The sequence below is a fragment of the Eumetopias jubatus genome, unplaced genomic scaffold, assembly GCF_037043125.1.
Source record: "Eumetopias jubatus isolate StellerSeaLion01/CBP00866 unplaced genomic scaffold, mEumJub1_p1.0 scaffold_7, whole genome shotgun sequence".
Classification (NCBI taxonomy): domain Eukaryota; kingdom Metazoa; phylum Chordata; class Mammalia; order Carnivora; family Otariidae; genus Eumetopias; species Eumetopias jubatus.
This window is the reverse complement of record NW_028274813.1, coordinates 94011077-94027649: the sequence shown is the minus strand read 5'-3', so window position 1 is coordinate 94027649 and position 16573 is coordinate 94011077. Positions and strand designations below refer to the sequence as shown.

Here is a 16573-nt window from a genome sequence, read left to right as displayed (position 1 = left end):
GATTGTGTGGTGCAATAGAAAGACTCTGGGTCAAATGCTCTGGATTCCAGGCTCCATAATTCCATTAACCAACTGGAAACAAGAACTACTGAATTTCTTCATACTTTAGTATTTTTCCACTCAAACAGATAAAATCTTGTTTAATCCATAAAACTAAAACGTAATGATGGAGCATTGGATAAATAGGCAAAATACCTGACATCATTCAGTTCCAGGTCTGACTTCCCCATCTAGAATAATAATTATTTGATTTTTTTTTCATTCTTCTTCTGGTTGGACTGGCCACTTTTATAAAGTAGTCCTTCCTCCAGTTTCATCATCTAAAATGGTACTAGAATAGGTGTCACTCACCCCTGTGGCAGAATGATTGTCCCAATTACCACTGCACACACAGAGACTGATTGTGAGCCCACCTCCTTCTGAGGAAAGTGCTGACCAATGGCAAAGGCCTTCACGGGGGCGTGGCAGGAGGCCAGGTGGAGCCAGTCCACTGACCTGCATATATCTGGGAGCTGAGCTGCAAGAACAAACAAAAGTGAACACTAAAGCTCAGATGCCCCAGCAAAAGAACAAAGGTTGAAGCTAGGCATCCCTCTAACAAGATTAAGTCAACAGTTGGACAGAATGTTTTACCTGGATTCTCTTACAATGCAGAGTTACAGTCATCAGATCTAACCATTATGTGAACACACTGTCCACAAAAATGGCCAGAAGTCTAAATTATCATCCTCTTTGCCAAGAACAAGTACTAATTCTTTTCCCTGAGCTACTACTCTAAGAGTCCAGATGGTCAAGTCACTTATGACAGCTATGGAGGCAGGCCTTGAACTGATTTCTTTATTGAACTAGCATCCGTCAAGCTCCACAACATACTAAGCAAAGAGGATGCAAAGAAGAATAGGCACAATCCTGGTCTCTAAGGGTGCTTGCAGTCCGTTGGAAATAATAACCAAATGTTATACACTTATCATCCTATACAAGATCTGGTGCTTTCAACACCGTGCTGCATTTAACCTCCCAGCAGTCCTGTGAGGTCTTCTAAGCAAAATGCAGCAGTCTATGATTGGGCATAAGCTGCCAGACTGGGAAAAGGAAACAATTATAACTAAAAGAGTCTCTTCTGACCATAGGCAAATATCCCAAGAGCAGGAAAAAATGGACACAGAAGGTAACAGGCTCAACAAAGTTTAAAGAGTATGTACGAATTTGAGTGGATAAATCATAGCATGCTATTATTCTCTTGTGCAAAGGAAGAAAGAAACATACTTGCATGTTCCCCACAACAATGTGCCCCAAGGATCCCAGGTAGGAGTGCTAAGGAAAGCAAAGTCCCTTGGGATCTTCAGCTCAGAAGGGAGAGTGCCTGTAATTCCTGAGTACTTCTGCCCTACTCCTCTGGTATCAGGATTCCAGCACCATTAGTCCCTGTCCTGATGTCCAGAGAACCCAGAGCCCTGGAGTTGACCCACCCAGATGCAAATTTCATGCTTCTTTTTCTCATCCAGTAGTCCAGAGTTCACACACTGGGAAACTATTCTCACAGAAAGTAGTGAGCCTTCAGCCACCTCCATTCTGCTCAAACCAAGCCCCCATTCTTTTTTTTTTTTTAAGATTTTATTTATTTGAGAAAGAAACAGTGAGCAAGAGAGAGAGCACAAGGCAGTGGGAGAGGCAAGAGGAGGGGCAGAAGCAGACTCCCCGCTGAGCAGGGAGCCCAACACAGGGCTAGATCCCAGGACCCTCGGATCATGACCCGAGCTGAAGGCAGACGTTTAACCAACTGTGCCACCCAGGAGCCCCCCAAGTCCCTATTCTGCCTCAATCTTGCTGCCCCTGAGTAAAACCTATAGGAAAAAAAGCATACTATGCCAGAGCCAGGATGAAACTTAGAAATCATTTGTCTAGTCTCTTATTTTATAAATAGAAAAATGAGAGCCCACACCCTGCCTAGGAGATCACAACTTGCTTTAAGCCACTCAGCCAACCTCCAAACTCTTTGTGACATGGGCCATGGTAGATCCACCTGCTCATATTCATCCATGCATCTGTTCGTACATGCAGTCCTAGAGCAAGCAAGTGGCACACTTAGAAGTCACTTGCCTAGACTGTGTTTGTCATTCTGAGGACCACCTGTATTTGGTATAACTATGGTTTGTGCCGCAAAGAAAGTACAGTTGTGAGGGTACGTCTTTCCCATTTCTGTATTGTATGAACTTGTGGACAAAAGCAAACACAAATGTAGAAACTAACATGATCTTAAAATGATTTCATTGATGTTGGTATTGGTATTCTTCATTGATTAGAACCTGCTTTTGACTTATTCATGGCTTAATGTTGCTTGTTAGAGAAAATAAAGCAGACTTCTAATCATCTAAGGTGTGATACTTGCAGCTTTCAACGTGTACTGGTTAGACAAGTTGGCCATGATACAAACTCATTCATTCTTGCCACCCTTCTCCCAGATTATTCCTGCACAAAAACCCATACCTCTGGCCCCCTCCATTCTGCCACTTGCTGATGTTATTTGCCAGGGAGTGAAGGTGTCTGTGAGGTCTGAAAATTGGATCACGGGGGACAGCTCCACTCTGGCCCTAGTCATGCTGTCGGCAAGACTGATCAATCAATACTCCATGTGACACTTTCAGAATTCACTGGAAATGATGCCCTTTTCAAATGACACCCACATTTTATGGAGGGCAGCTCTAGTGGGGAAAAAAGCACCATACCAATGTATTTTTCTTAGATATATTTGGTTCCAGTAAACTTTGTTGAGTAGGACCAATGAGTCTGTATCTCCAACCTCCCTGCTCCCATCCCAGAGCCTTTGAACAAGGAAATACAATATTTAAGCCACACTGCAAGCTGACATTTTCCTGGGCCCCTGAATCTCTCATATAACATAAAAGATGCATTCTTTTAATGCAATGGGTCTTTTAAAATTCTAGGTTTGTTGTAGACTTCCAGCATACCAGCCTCATAAAGAAAACAAATAGAAATTTTCTTCCAGAATGAAAGCTTAAAATTGCCAGGGTGTTATTCTAACTACTTTGAGAGGGTTGACCCTTACCTTACCCTTATAATGCTGACAGGAGCACACAAAGGCAATGGTTTGCTTCCTTTGCAATATATGTGCAGCTACCTAGGCCAGGCCAGAAGGTTAGTAGTGTTACTTAAGCAAACCAGATGAGAAGCCCTGGTTTACTTGCTAAGTTCTAATGAGGTAACACATAGTGTTCCCAGCACATCCTAATACCAGATAACCCACCCAGGCCCCAGAAGTAGAGGTTTCTAAGGGCCTTGAGGGACTGATCCACCAGAGAAGTGACTCTTCTGACCCTGGAGGACCCTAGAGGAAAGGTTAGAGATGAGAACAGAAAGCATTGAGATCCCAGCTGCCACCATTTGATTAAAACCCCGCATGCTAACAGTTAAGAGCAGTGATAATCAGCTTAAGCACACATCAGGATCACCTGGAGGGCTTGTTGAAACACAGTTTGCTGGGCCCCATCCCAGAGGTTTTGATTCAGTATTTCTGGACAGGGACCCTGGAATTTGAGTTTCTAACAAGTTTCAATATGATTCCGATGTTGCCAGCCTGGGTACCACGTTTTGAGGACTACTAGTTTAGGGCACCTTTAAATTACCTGCAAATCAAGCCCAGTATAAACCTAATGTAAATAGCACTAGATTATTTTAATTTTATTATGCTTATAATGGTAGATATGATAAAACATCTCTTTAGTAGAACCAATTTCCCAAAATATTGTGGGGTTTTTGTTTTTATTTTTGTTTTGTTTGGCACTGTGAAAGAACAAAGCCAGACCGTGAATTTTGTTCTCTGACGATGAGGATTCTGCAAGCAAAACAGGCATGTGACTGGTCCTTGGCAGTTCAAGCTCCCCTTAAGGTTCAGGGAGCAATCACTGAGGCCTTGGATATCCAGGTCAACTGAGTTAACCAGATGTTGGTCAATCATGGGGCTTTGGGCTGTCACAATGAATGGGCAATCAATGGGCCATCCTGTTCAGTTGTTGAACCACAAAATCTAATGGATGACCATTTCAGGATCCAGTTATCATGAAATCCACTTGAGCTAATTTTAAATGGCCAAGTTCTCAAATAAGAAGCAATTTGATTGGCCTCTCAGCAATTTTCTCCCTCAGCCAATCAGGTTTAATTATTAAGAACTGACAAATGTCCCCGAAATAAAGCAATTGAGATAGTCTTCTCCTAACAGTAGTTTAAGAAGATCTTATGAGAAACCAGTTTTCCTTTTTTAGCCGATCAAATGAAAGCAAATCTATGAGTACATGAACATGAAAACTGAATACAGAGTATCCGTTTTCAGCCATGAGCATCCCTTTATACAGAAGCCCAGTATCTGTGGATTTGCTTCCGTGCTGCTTTGCAGCAACTAGGAGAATTTCACTTTCAGTTACAGTGTATGAGATTTATGAGTCCCTCAGACTGGGGATAATTAGAAAAAGAGAAAGTGGTGTAGGGAATAGGAAAAGGAGCAAAAAAAAGGCAGCATAACACGGGCAAGAGTTTTTGCAATGTTTTTCCCTCTCTCTCAGGACACTGAAAGAAGGTAAAACCTGGCCCCAGAACTGCCCTCCTGTGCCCTTTGAAGGCAGGTAGCAGAAATATGATGGGGGCTGAGCACACTTTAGCATGAACTTGGTTTATCAGAGAGGTTCTAAGTCTCTGTATTAGGGAGAAGAGGTGAGAAATACCTATGCAGTGAGAATGAGTAAGTTAAATAAAATTTTCCCAAAGGCTTAGGGTTTGCTTGTTTGTTAGTTTTTTTTTCTCTCTCTCCCTCTTTATTTCTATCTTTAGCATCCAAGTCATTCTGCATTTGTGCACATGAATAGGACCTGAAACAAGCGGCAACAACTCTAAGCCATTCCACTGGAAAATGTATTACATATTTGAATGGTGGGAAGACACAAAGAAAAGCCCTTACAACATGCATGTTATCTGGAAAAAAGAGGAAAGAGATGAATTCATTTTTTTAAAGTGTTAAAACAAAGGTGGATGAAATGCTAAAATATTTTGCAGTAACCAAAAATTGGCAAATAGAAATTAACTATGATATAACTTTCATAAACAACTAATAAAGAGCAATATGTCATTGATGTTCTCTTTATTTACTGTGTTAATTTTACTACGTTATTTTTTTCTCTCATCAATCTTTTTACTGGTTATGTGCTAAAATTATAATATCTTGAATGTTTGGGGTTAATCAAAACATTAAAATTATTTTCACTCATTACTTTTAATTTTTTAAACATGGCTACTAGAAAACGTAAAATTACAAATGTGGCTTAAATTTGTGGTTCATATAATACTTTATTGGATTTTAGTGCTTTATTTTCATCTCATAAAATACTTAAAATGATTTTTTGTGTGCCCATAGATTTTCTCAGTTCCCCAACTCTTTTGCCTGCAAAATCATCTGATTCTCTCTCTCTTTTTTTTAAATTTAAATTCAAGTTAGTTAAGAACCCTCTTACACTGTTGGCGTGAATGCAAACTGGTACAGCCACTCTGGGAAACAATATGGAGGTTCCTCACAAAGTTAAAAATCATCTGATTCTCAAGCATGAATCCTTCCACCTGGGGGCTTTCAGGAACCTAATCCTTATGGATTTGGAAGCAAACCTATGTTGTATATGCAAGGCAATAAGTTCAAATTGGTTACTGGACCTGTGCCTCACTGTATGAGGCAGAAGGTGGAAGAACAGGGAAGAACAGGAGGGAAGTTCTAGAAGTTTTCACAATGGAAGACACATTTAAACTGGATCTTGAAAACACACAAGACTTTGCCACGCAAAATATTTTAGGATTTCATCCACCTTTGTTTTAACACTTTAAAAAAATGAATTCATCTCTTTCCTCTTTTTTCCAGATAACATGCATGTTGAAAGGGCTTTTCTTTGTGTCTTCCCGCCATTCAAATATGTAATACATTTTCCAATGTAATGGCTTAGAGTTGTTGCCTCTTGTTTGCCATGCTAGAAGAAGGAAGTATTCTAATCACAGTTTGTGTCCTATTTAGGAAATCTTCCTGTATCAGTCACGGTTCACAGCCACCAAGAGTATTATGGGAATACGGGATTTATTTTAGGAATCAGACTTTACACAAATATGGGAAGAATTGAGGAAGTAAGTCTGGTGGGGGCAGTCAGGAGGTCAGAGGAAAGGTCGTTAGGCAGTCCATCTGGAACACTGGCAAGGGACGACAGACCAAAGCCTAAAGGGAAATGCAAGAAACCAATCCAGGCAGCCATGAAAATGAAACCACAAGGAGGAACTTGTGGGGAGGTCTGAATCAATCTACTGCTTTTCATTTTTTAAGATTTTATTTATTTATTTGAGAGAGAGAGTGCGCAAGTGAGGGGAGAGGAAGAGGGAGAAGCAGACCCCCCAGTGAGCAGAGAGCCCAAAGTGGGGCCCAATCCCAGGACCCCAGGATCAGGACCTGAGCCAAAGGTAGACACTTAATCGACTGAGCCACCCCCAGGTGCTCCAATCTACTGCTTTTTAAAGAGTCAGCGCCTCTGCACCTCCACAGTCAAGGGTCTGATAGACTTGAAATCATTATTGGCCAGCTGGGCACCAACTGGGAAGATGAGCTAGACAGAGGGTGGAGGAGAACAAGGACAAGCAGAACCCACCAGGCTCTGTTTATGACCATGACAAACTGCCCCAAGTTATAACTGCTCCTTCTCTCCCACCTGCCAAAGTTCTCAAGTTCTTTTGAACAACTCTAATCAGAGACCATACAGAGAGCGAGAGAGCTGTGGAAATAGGATACCTACTTAACCAAACTGATGTAGCCCATTGTAAGAAGGGAAGCACAGCTGTAAGAAGGAAAACTAGAAAGCGTGCTTTAAGACCATGGAATATTTCCTGTGTTCTGAAGAAACTGGTGAGTCATTGAAAGTTTTAAACAGCAGATCTCATATCTAATTTCTCTTTCTACAAAATAACTTGAGTGGCTGATGCCATATATCCCACATAATGAATAGAGAAGATGTCCTTTCATATGTCCCTGAATTTACTCAAGTTATTTCTTCTCCCTAAATTGCAATTATTCTTGCCCATTCAATGAAGAGTTCTCATCCTCACAGATTCCATTCAAACATCACTTCCTCTGGGCACTGTTCCCTGACTTCTCACCTTCAATTCTTCATTTCCCCTTCTGGGCTCCCATAAAATCTTGTCCATACTTCCACTGAAGACCTTTTCATATTGTTTTCTGTTTTCATGTTTCTTCTTCAGTTAGCCACAAGATCCTTGAGAAGAGGGACCATGCTGTATTAATCATTGTATACCCAAGATCTGGTTCACAGTAAGTACTCAATAAAGATGGAGTAAATAAATGAATAAAACCCAGTGAAAACATTAATGCAATAGTCTAAACTAAATATCCAGAAGGCTTAGATTAGAAGAAGAGGTAGAGAGTGAGAAATATCCAAATAACATCTTAAAAGCAGAAGGGCTAGAATTTGGTACCAACTGGTGGAAGATGTAGGAGACAGACTCTGATATATGCTATAAATAAAACAAAGCATAAGGTTGTAGAGAAGAATATGTTAACTTTCATCAAAGAGATAGAGCTGTTATAAAATTTAAAAAATTATATGTCCATAAAGTAAAATATAGTCAAACCACTATACAACAACTGGGCCCAATTTGTCAGGAAATCAGAAAACTAAGAGAAGCTAATAGTATTATGTATTAGAATTTTCTATAGAAAACCTTAATTTCTAAATGTCTACCCTATTTCCATTTTGTTTTACTTAGCAACTATCACTAGGCACCTCTTTTTTAAATTTAAATTCCATTTAATTAACATACACTATATCATTAGTTTCAGAGGTAGAATTTAGTGATTGATCAGTTGCATACAACACTCAGGGCTCACTACTTCAAGTGTCCTCCTTAATGCCCATCCCCCAATTACACCACCCCCCACCCCCTCCAGCAGCCCTCAGTTTGTTTCCTACAGTTAAGAGTCTCTTATGGTTTGCCTCCCTCTCTATTTTCGTCTTATTTTATTTTTCCTTCCCTTCCCCTATGTTCATCTATTTTGTTTCTTAAATTCCACATATGAGTGAAATATGGCATTTGTCTTTCTCTGACTTATTTCACTCTAGTGGAACCTCTAGTCCCATCCACATCATTGCAAATGGGAAGATTTCATTATTTTTGAAGGCTGAGTAATATTCCATTATATATATATACCACATCTTCTTTATCCATTCATCTGTCAATAGACATCTAGGCTCTTTCCATACTTTGGATATTGTGAACATCACGTTATAAACACTAGGGGTGCATGTACCACTTTGAATCACTATGTTTGTATCCTTTGGATAAATACCTGTAGTGCAATTGCTGGGTCAGAGGGTAGCTCTATTTTTAACTTTTTGAGGAACCTCCATACTGTTTTCCAGAGTGGCTGCACCAGCTTGCATTCCCACCAACAGGGTAGGAAGGTTCCCCTTTCTCCACATCCTCACCAAATTTAATGGAATCCAAAGAACTATAAAAACACATAATAGCTTTTTTTCTTCAGTTTTTTTTTTTTTTTTTATTTCTCAGAGAGAGAGAGAGCATAATAAGCAGGGGGAGCAGCAGAGGAAGAGGGAGTAGCAGGCTCCCCGCTGAGCAGGGAGCCTGCTGAGCCAAAGGCAGACGCTTAACCGACTGAGCCACCCAGGCGTCCCTTTTCTTCAAATTTTTATTTAAATTCTAGTTAGTTAGTATACAATGCAATATTGGTTTCAGGAGTATAATTCAGTGATTCATCACTTATATATAACACACATAATAACTTTAAATGTAATTTTAGCATGAAGCACCTAGCATTGTTGGTTCATTAGAGGTTTCCAAAATGGCCCACACTGAGCTAAGCAAGCCAACAAGCTCCTATATGTATTTACTTATTTATTAATAGGCTGAATCTCCTTTCACATAGACTTTCACACAGGCTGGGACCAAATTCCAGCTCTACTCCATATTAGCTGAATGATCTCAAACAAGTCTCTTAAACTCCTAAGTCTGTTTTTACATCTGTAAAACTACCGGCCTGTGGGGTGATTCTTGTCTATTTTTCTAGTATTTTATTTTATTTTTAAAAGTTTGAGCGGTACCTGGGTGGCTCAGACAGTTAAATGCCAGGCTTTTGATTTCGGTTCAGGTCATGACCTCAAGGTCATGGGACTGAGCCCCGCATGGAGCCTCACCTCTGGCTCCCCACTCAGTGTGGAGTCTGCTTCCTTCCCTCTACCTCTACCCCTCCCCTAAAATTACATGCTTGAGCTATCTCTCTCTCTCAAGTAAATAAATCTTTTTTAAAAAGTTTGAGACTAAGGGATACATACATACATACAAAACTCAAAAAGTACATAAAGGCATATTCATTGAAAAGAAATTCTTCTTCCCTCCCTGTCTTCTAGCCACATAGTTCTCTCTCAAAAGGAAATCACCATTACTACTTTTAGAAACACCCTATGCATTTTTCCTACACACAAATGTTGCAAACTCTATATACTATTCTGAACCCTGTTTTTCCATTCACTTGGCTTTGAAGAACTTTTCAGGAAGTATATATTATGCTGTATCATTTTTTTAAAGATTTTATTTATTTATTTGACAGAGAGAGGGCAAGAGAGCACAAGCAGGGAGAGCAGCAGCAGGAGAGGGAGAAGAAGACTCTCTGCTGAGCAGGGAGCCCGATGCGGGGCTTGACTCCAGGACCCTGGGGCAGATGCTTAACTGACTGAGCCACCCAGGCGCCCCTTATCATTCTTTTTTTATAGTTGTTTTGTATTTTATTGTATGGGTCTTTCATAAATTATTTAGTCTCTTAAAGAACATTTCAGCCGATTCTAATCTTTTGATATTACAATGTTGCAAAGAATATCCTATTACATACTTCATTTCACTCATATCACAATTGTATCTATGAAATAAATAACTAAAAGTGGAAATGTTGGGTAAAAGGATATATGCATATTTTTTTCTCTTTCACTAATTTTCGGGAAAGTACACAAAATTAGAAATGCATATCTCAACGAATTATGACTGATGTTCCATGCAACCACTGCCCCAGTCAAGAAACAGAATGTTGCCAGAATCCCAAAAGCCCCCTCCTCCTAATCACCAACAATTAGAGCTCCTCAAATGCAACCTTTGTCTGGGTCCATGGCAATCCCTGCTTACCAAGTCTCACCATCAAAAAATACTTTATCAAACACCACAGCCCCACCCTTGCCTGCTTTTTGAACTCTACATAAATGGAGTCACAATGCAGATATGCTTTCAAATTCAGCTTCACTCAAATTCAGCATTATACTTGTAAAAGACATCCATTTGTTGCATTTATATGTAGTTCATTTATTTTTATGGATGTGTAAAATTTCATTGTATGAATATACTACAATATATATATTGTATCTATTCTAGTTAAGACATTTGGGTGTTTTTCAGTTTGGGCCATTGTAGTAATGCTACTATGAACATTCTCATCTAAGGCTCCTAGTGCACATGTGCTCACACTAGGACTGTAATTTTGGTTAATAGAATACATGTTCTTCAACTTTAATAGATAATACCAAGCTGTTTTTCAAAGTGACCATACCAATATACACTTCTATATGACTCCCTTTGCTCCATATCCCCACTAGGCATTTGTCAGTCCTACTAATTTTAGCCATTCAGTAAGATGACTAGTAGAATTTTCTTATGGCTTTAATTTGCATTTTCTTTACTACTAAGGAAATTCGGGAAATTTCATATATATTTTAGCCATTTGAATTTTATATTTTATAGAGTGCCTGTTCAAATCTCTTATTCATATGTTTATTAGGTTGTTTTTAAATTTCTCGGGTTTTTTTTTCTTATGTTTTGAATATGCCTTTCATGTTTATTGCAACTATCTTCTTGCTTTTTCACTCCCTTATAATAAAAAGAAGTTCTGAACTTTAATCTAGCCATTTTGTCTTTTTCTTTTATAGTTAGTGCTTTTCCTACCCTCCACCATAAAGATATTCTCATATGTTATCTTATTCAATGTTACTATTTTACCTCTTACATCCACATTTACATTCTACCAGGAACTGACTTTTGTTGATGGCAGGATGTAGGGGTCAAGTTTCCTTCTTTCCATTTCTTTTTTTTTTCATCGGTTCCGCCATAAGTTAACAATAAAACTAAGCTTCCCAACTATTTTGGAGTACCACCTTTGTTATAAATTAAATGTTCATATATGTGTGGCCTGTTTCTGAACTTCCTATTATATCCCACCATTCTATGTGCTTATTAAACATTAATTTCTGACTTGTTCTTCGAGTGCCTTGACTATTCTTGATCCTTTAGATTGGGGAGCATTAACACCTTTATTTATATTGAGTCTTCAAATCTATATACATGGTTTTTCCTTTCTTTTATTTATGTTTTCTTTTTAATTTTTATCAGTTATGTTTTATAGTCTTCTGCATAGATGTCTTACACATCATTTCCCAGATTTGTCCCTAGATTATTCACATTTTTGATGCATCATAAATATTTTTGTTCATTTTCTAGCTGTTTATTGCAGATATATACATACAATTGATTTTTCAATATTTACCTTACATTTTTGTACCTTTGAATAACACCTTTATTTCTCCCTTCCCAATCTATTTACCTTTTTTTTTCCTTGTTTTTCCTGACTTTTTGCACTGGATAGCATTTTCAGTACAATACTGAAGAGAAGTTGTGATACTAGGGATCTTTATATTATTCCTTCTCAAAGGGAGAGCTTCTAACCATGAAGTATAGATTTTTTTATAGCTATCCTTGATAATATTAAGGAAATCTTCCTCTATTTTCAATCTGCTAAGCTTTTATTATGAACCAATATTAAATTTTATCAGATGTAATTTCTTAATCTATTGAAATGGTCACTTTTTTATCACTTATTCTAAGTGAATTGTATTGATTTCAGACGCTAAACCAATCTTTCATTCCTTTTTATATATTTCTGGGTTTAGTTTGCTAATATTTTGATTAGGCTCTCTTTTTTTTTTAAGATTTTATTTATTCATTTGAGAGAGAGAGACATAGAGAGCACAAGCAGGGGGAGCAGCAGAGGGAGAGGGAGAAGCAGGCTCCCTGCTGAGGTGGGAGCCTGATATGGGGCTTGATCCCAGGACCTGGAGATCATGACCTGAGCCGAAGGCAGACGCTTAACCATCTGAGCCACCCAGGCTCCCCTGATTAGGCCCTCTTAAATGTCTACCCATGAATGAGATAGGCCTTATGCTCACTTTTAAAAGTGTGTCAGGAATATTCTCTCTTTTGTGTAAGACTGGAGTTATTTTGTTCCTAAAGGTTTGATATAATTTACTGACTACTGATCTGGAGTTTTCTTTATGGTGAAAGTTTTAATTATGCATTTGATTCCCTTAATAGTTAAAAAATTATCTAGATTTTCCCTTTCTTCTGATACCTTTTTTAATAAATTGCATTTCTTTAAGAATGGGTCCATTTCACCTAAATTTTAAAATGTATTGTTATAATGTTATTTGTAAGAGCTTCTTATCATTTTAATATCTGTAGGATCTCAAATAACCACTTGTTTATTCTTAACATTGATTTTCTTCTCCCTCCCCCTCTCTCCCTCTCCCTTTTGCTCTCCCTCCCTTTTTCTCTCTCTCTCTCCCTCTCTCTCTCCCACCCCACCATGTCTGCACTAGGAACTTATCAGTTTTATTAGCCTCTTCTGAAACCAGCTGTTGCCCATCTTGATCCTCTCTATTGCATGTTTGTTTTTTGTTTTCCTCTTCATTACTTTCTACTCTTATCTTTAATAATGTCATTCTTTCTGCTTTCTTTGGTCTAATTTGCTGTTATTTTCAAACTTCTTAGGATGGATGCCTAGCTCATTGATTTCAGCCTCCCTCTTTTCTAAAATATTCACATAAAGCTATAAATTTCCCAATAAGCAAAGCTTTGACTATATCCCACAACTTTTGATATGCAAAATTTCCAAAATCATTCAATTCAAAGTATTTTCCAATTTCTATCGTGATTTCTCCTTTAACCCATGGGTTATTGTCTAGAAGCATATGTCTGAACTTTCCAATATTTGGGAATTTTCTAGCTTCATCTGTTATTGACTTTAAGCTGTGATTTTTTCTTATTTCACCTACCACGTTGATTCCAGTCCAGAACAAGTTTTTTGCACTCCCTGGCTCACTGTCCAAAGACTTCACAGGTGGAGCCACGTCACAGGTGAAATTCAGCTTTTCAGTCATATTCAAACTGGCTCTGAAGCCAGTGTATCTCTTCAGCTTAGAACTATCTTAAAAAATGGCGACTCCTCCAGCATGTGCAGAATTCTACTGTTCAGAACAGAAGCCATTTCTCCTACTCTAACTTCACCCACAAGTGATTTCCCAGAGCCAAAGTGAAAACTCCAACAGAAAGGTGCTAGAATAAAGTCCTAGCACATGTCCCTCATACAGGGCCCCTGGGTGGCACAACTCCATAGCATTATACATATGTGGCACAATCACTATGTCATCATCTGTGTAGGTGGTGTCCCCTGAAGTTGTGCAGGCACCCTCAATGCAGCCATGCACAGTAGCCTTTGTCCTTTACCATGCAGAGCCTCAGCCAGAGGGACTCCTTTCTCAGCTAGATGCTAACTGCGCTGAGTCAGATATCATGTATATTTGCCTTTGTGTCAGCTGTGACACTTAGCTCAATGCCTAGCACCTGTGTTCATAAATTCTATTGGTGGATGAAGTAAAGGATGAATATTTGGACAGAAAGACATGATAGGACCTAGAAGCAGCTTCTCTGCTCCTTCTGGAACCCCTGTCAGGTTCAGCCTACTCGCCTCCACTCCAGCCTCCACTCCGGCCTCCACCATGTCCATCAGGGTGACCCAGAAGTCCTATAAAATGTCCACCTCTGGTCCCCGGGCCTTCGGCAGCCACTCCTACATGAGCGGGCCTGGCTCCCGCATTAGCTCCTCTGCCTTCTCCCAGGTGGGCAGCAGCAGCAGCATGAGTGTGGTCGGGGGCTATGGCAGCAGGGCCAGGGGCGTGGGGGGCATCACAGCTGTCTCAGTGAACTAGAGCCTGCTGAGCCCCCTTAAGCTGGAGGTGGACCCCAGCAGCCAAGCTGTGTGCACCCAAGAGAAGGAGCAGATCAAGACCCTTAACAACAAATTTGCCTCCTTCATCGACAAGGTGAGGCACCTGGAGCAGCAGAACAAAATTCTGGAGACCAAGTGGAGCCTCCTACAGCAGCAGAAAACCGCTTGGAGCAACAGACAACATGTTTGAGAGCTACATCAGCAACCTCCAGCGGCAGCTGGACACCCTGGGTCAGGAGAAGCTGAAGCTGGAGGTGGAGCTTGGCAACATGCAAGCGCTGGTGGAAGATTTCAAGAATAAATATGAGGAGGAGAGCAAAGAGTGTGCAGACATGGAGAATGAATTTGTCCTCATCAAGAAGGATGTGGATGAAGCTTACATGAACAAGGTAGAGCTGGAGTCCTGCCTGGAAGGGCTAACCAATGAGATCAGCTTCTTAAGGCAGCTGCACAAAGAGGAGATCTGTGAGCTGCAGTCCCAGATCTCAGACACATTAGTGGTCCTGTCCATGGACAACAGCCACTCCCTGGACCTGGACAGCATCATCGCCGAGGTCAAGGCCCAGTATAAGGACATCGCCAACCGCAGCCGGGCTGAGGCCGAGACCATGTACCAGATCAAGTACGAGTAGCTGCAGACACTGGCTGGGAAGCATGGGGATGACCTCCGCCGCACGAAGACGGAGATTTCTGAGATGAACCAGAGCATCAGCTGACTCCAGGCTGAGACTGAGGCCCTCAAAAACCAGACGGCTGCCCTGGAGGTAGCATTGCTGATGCAGAGCAGCACAGGGAGCTGGCCATTAAGGACGCCAATGTCAAGGTGGCCGAGCTGGAGGCCGCCCTGCAGCGAGCCAAGCAGGACATGGCCTGGCAGCTACACGAGTATCAGGAGCTCATGAACGTCAAGCTGGCCCTGGACATCGAGATCGCCACCTACCGCAAGCTGCTGGAGGGTGAGGAGAGCCGGCTGGAGTCTGGGATGCAGAACACAAGTATCCATACTAAGACCACCAGCAGCTACTCAGATGGCCTGAGCTCAGCCTATGGGGGCCTCACAAGCCCCGGCCTCAACTATGGCCTGAGCTCCTTCCAGTCCAGCTTTGGCCCTGCTGGTTCCTTCAGCCACAGCGGCTCCTCCAAGGCTGTGGTCGTGAAGAAGATCGAGACCCGTAATGGGAAGCTGGTGTCCGAGTCGTCTGATATCCTGTCCAAGTGAACAACCACAGTGGTCCCTCCCAGCCTCCCCACTCTTGTGGCTGCCATAGAGACTTTGGGGGTAAGGAGCTGTGCCGGGGAGCATCAGGAACAGAAGAGCCACCTAAGACTCAGCCCCAGTCCTCAGCCTACCCTTGGGGGGAGTCTACTGCCCTGGTACCCTCTCTTGTTCACGCCACCAACTAAAAGCCAGTTCAAGTGTCTTTTCCCAAATAAAGCCTCAGCCGGCTCTGCCAATCCCCACCCCCCCAAAAAAAGACATGATACAAGAAATTGGGCAGTTTTATTTTCTCCTACAAATGTTGGGGCAGAAGTTCAGTGGAACTTAAGACCAAGAAAATTTTTTAAATAGAGGTGGAATCAATATAAACTTAAATCAAGTTTCAAGTAACATGTAAAGCCAACATCTATGAAAAGGACAAATAAGAGGATGATCAGTGTCTGAAATAATGAGTCTTAAAGCTAAAAAGCAAATACATACAGTGGAACTATTAAAAACTGAACTTTGGGGCACCTGGATGGCATAGTCAGTTAAGTGTCCAACTCTTGGTTTCAGCTCAGGTCACAATCTCAGGGTAGTGAGATCAAGCCCCATGTCTGGCTCCACGCACAGTGCAGTCTACCTGAGATTCTTTCTCTCCCTCCCCTCTACCTCCCCTGCTCATGCTCTCTCTCTCTCTAAAATAAATAAATAAATATTTTTATAAATAAATAAATAAATAAAAATTAAAACTTTGGTTGAAAAGCCAATTGGATTCAAACAAATTTAAAATGATGACATTTGGGAGTACACCCTTGATAACACAATTGTTTAGGCAATTCAGTAGCAAATATCAGAAAGCCTAGGTATTTAAATTTGGCTTTCTCCTAACCTCTTTGATATATTTTGTCATGGCACAGGGTTTGGGGGATTTTAATGAAACAAAAAGATAAAAGATAATAGGCAGAACTGAATTTAAACTAATGAAAACTGAGTTTGATAAAATTGAATAAGTAGCTTCACTTCTTTGAGTTTTTATCTTATCCCTGAAATATGAGGTCAGTTAGTTAGTATTTCCTCCAGCATATTCTGTAGAACCTCAGTCCAATCTAATACAACATGACAAAGACTTATTTCCATAAGTTTAGAAAATGCTAATTTAAATAACCTTAATTTATGGAAACATTTCTCAGTTTTTAATACATTGTGAA

At 40.5% G+C, this 16573-nt stretch overlaps 1 pseudogene; it reads left to right on the top strand.

Annotated features, from left to right (window-relative positions):
- The first annotated feature begins 13934 nt into the window (after positions 1-13934).
- LOC114206508 (keratin, type II cytoskeletal 8 pseudogene) lies at positions 13935-15383 on the top strand (annotated as a pseudogene).
- Positions 15384-16573: the final 1190 nt, after the last annotated feature.